Source organism: Lepus europaeus, chromosome 11 (genome assembly GCF_033115175.1).
Source record: "Lepus europaeus isolate LE1 chromosome 11, mLepTim1.pri, whole genome shotgun sequence".
NCBI classification, from domain to species: domain Eukaryota; kingdom Metazoa; phylum Chordata; class Mammalia; order Lagomorpha; family Leporidae; genus Lepus; species Lepus europaeus.
In genome coordinates this window covers 34089394-34092146 of record NC_084837.1, presented here as the reverse complement: position 1 = coordinate 34092146, position 2753 = coordinate 34089394, and the positions used below count along the sequence as shown (strand labels likewise).

General features: G+C 43.8%; 1 pseudogene; it reads left to right on the top strand.

The window, feature by feature from the left end:
- The first annotated feature begins 200 nt into the window (after positions 1–200).
- On the top strand, positions 201–792 carry LOC133769401 (sorting nexin-10-like; annotated as a pseudogene).
- The last annotated feature ends 1961 nt before the right edge of the window (positions 793–2753 follow it).

Here is a 2753-nt window from a genome sequence, read left to right as displayed (position 1 = left end):
GTTCTTCCATGTGAATTTTATGACTGTTTTGTTTGGATTTATGAAGATCATGGATGATTTGATGGTGATTGCATTCAATCTGCATAGGTACATGTGGCAAGTGTAACACAGAGGAGTTAAGACAAGCCAGGGGTGCTCCAGGGCAGTTCCTCCTGCAGGAAGCCCTCCAGCAAGCAGGTTGATTGTGTTCTGTGCTGAAGATGTTTCCAGAGCAGCAGAAAGAGGAATTTGTGAGTGTTTGCATCAGAGATCCCAGGATCCAGGGGGAGGATCTCTGGCTTTCTTGCAAAGACTATGAGATCTGCATTCATACTAATAGCCTGGGTTTCACAATAAAGATGTTCTGTGTGCGAAGAAGAAGCCAAGAGTTGGTGTGACTGAGGCAGAGGCTGAGAGTAATGCCCTGCTGGTACAACTGCCCAAACTTCCATCTAAAAACCTCTTTTGCAACATGAACAGTCGCCAGCACGTGGATGAGTGTCACCAAGGTTTGGAAGACTTAATCCTGCAGCACGCACTCCTGCTGCTAGGCAGCAGCTTTCACCTCTTCTTGCAGAGCCATCTGAATGAAGAAGACACTGAGGTGTGTGTGTCCAAGATGACACACTCAGCGGAGGAGGCAATTCACCAGTTCTTGCTGATGACCAGACGATTCCCTGAGGAAGATGAGGATGGGAAAAAGAGCAGGATGCAGATTACGACTCGGAGGTTTCATCCTCTGGGATTGGACACAGTAGTGATGACAGCAGCTCCCAGGGATGCAAAATAAGTCTATATCCACAGGAAGCCTGAAAAACAAGTGCAAGATTCCTATTTTAGGAATAGCAAGTCATATATCCGGTCCTAGGGAAGAAAGCTTTCTAATAGTAGCTTCATCCTTAAAGCTCACTCTCATGATATTAGGCATTGACATTCTTAGGTATGTTGCTGGGTTGTTAGTAGTATATATTTTTATGTTATCTCATTTCAGCTGAGCTTCTGTGTAAAGTTAAAAGCCTGTGAGTGTAGTTTTGTTCTTTATAACCTAACCTTATTGGTAAACAGGATATGGTCCTGAAGTGAAACAAGTTCTATGTTTAAAATAACCTCGTTGGTCTTATTGAATTTTGACATATGTGAATATAGGGAGCATTTAAAGCCAAGACAGAGCTCTGCAGGACAGGGCTGCCTTAAGCACCACAGACCTGATGTTCAATCCAACTATGTGTTACTTGTCTGTCCTAGCGATGTATGACTTTGTGGTTCAATATGAATGTTTTGCACATTCAGTATTTCTTCCAATCTGTTGGCATATAACTAGTGAACAATAATCCCTACTTATCCTTATTTATTTCTCCTTTATCAATTGTAACATTTCCATTTTCATATTAGATTTGATTTTTCTCCTCTCTTTTACTCTGTTTAGCTGAGAGCTCATTGCATTGATTTCTTTTAAAAATCTAATTATTTACTTGACAAGCAGATGGATAATTATACACACACACACACACACACAGAGGGAGAGAGAGAGAGAGAGAGAGAGAGAGAGAAATAGAGAGAGAGAGACAGAACTGTTGTCTGCTGGTGCACTCCCAAAATGCCTACACTGGCCTGGCCTGGCCTGGGCTGAGCAGACACCTAGAGCTTTTTTTTTTTTTTTTTTTTTTTTTCTTTTCTTTTTGACAGGCAGAGTGGACAGTGAGAGAGAGAAACAGAGAGTAAGGTCTTCCTTTTCCGTTGGTTCACCCTCCAATGGTCGCTGCGGTCGGAGCGCTGCTGCCAGAGCACCGTGCTGATCCAAAGCCAGGAGTCAGGTGCTTCTTCTGGTCTCCCATGCAGGTGCAGGGCCCAAGCACTTGGGCCATCCTCCACTACACTCCCGGGCCACAGCAGAGAGCTGGCCTGGAAGAGAAGCAACCGGGACAGAATCCGGCGCCCCGACCGGGACTAGAACCCAGTGTGCCAGCGCCACAGGCGGAGGATTAGCCTATTGAGCTGCAGTACTGGCCCGAAACCTGGAGCTTTAATTTAATCCAGGTCTCCCATGTAGGTGGCAGCCACCAAATAACTTATTCCATAACTACTGCCTCCCAGGATCTGGATTATCAGGAAGCTGGAGTCAGAGGCCAGACAGGTATCAAACATTCGAATTCTGAAATGGGATATGAGTACCTTAACTGATATTTTTTTTTTAATATTCTTTTTTTTTAAACTTTTATTTAATGAATATAAATTTCCAGTGTACAGCTTATGGATTACAGTGGCTTTCCCCTCCCATAACTTCCCTCCCACCCACAACCCTCCCCTCTCCCGCTCCCTCTCCCCTTCCATTTGCATCAAGATTCATTTTCAATTCTCTTTATATACAGAAGATCAATTTAGTATAAAGGTTTCAACAGTTTGCACCCACATAGACACACAAAGTGAAACATACTGTTTGAGTACTAGTTATAGCATCAAATCAAAATGTACAGCACATTAAGGACAGAGATCCCACATGAGGAGCAAGTGCACAGTGGCTCCTGTTGTTGACCCAACAAATTGACACTCTAGTTTATGGCACCAGTAACCACCCTAGGCTGTCATCATGAGTTGCCAAGGCTATGGAAGCCTTCCAAGTTTGCCGACTCTGATCATATTTAGACAAGGTCATAAAAGACAGAGTGAGAATAGTAACCAATGATCCTAAGAGTGGCATTAACCAGGTTTGAACAATTATACAGCATTAAGTGGGGAAGAGGACCATCAGTACACACAGGTTGGGAGTAGAGCCA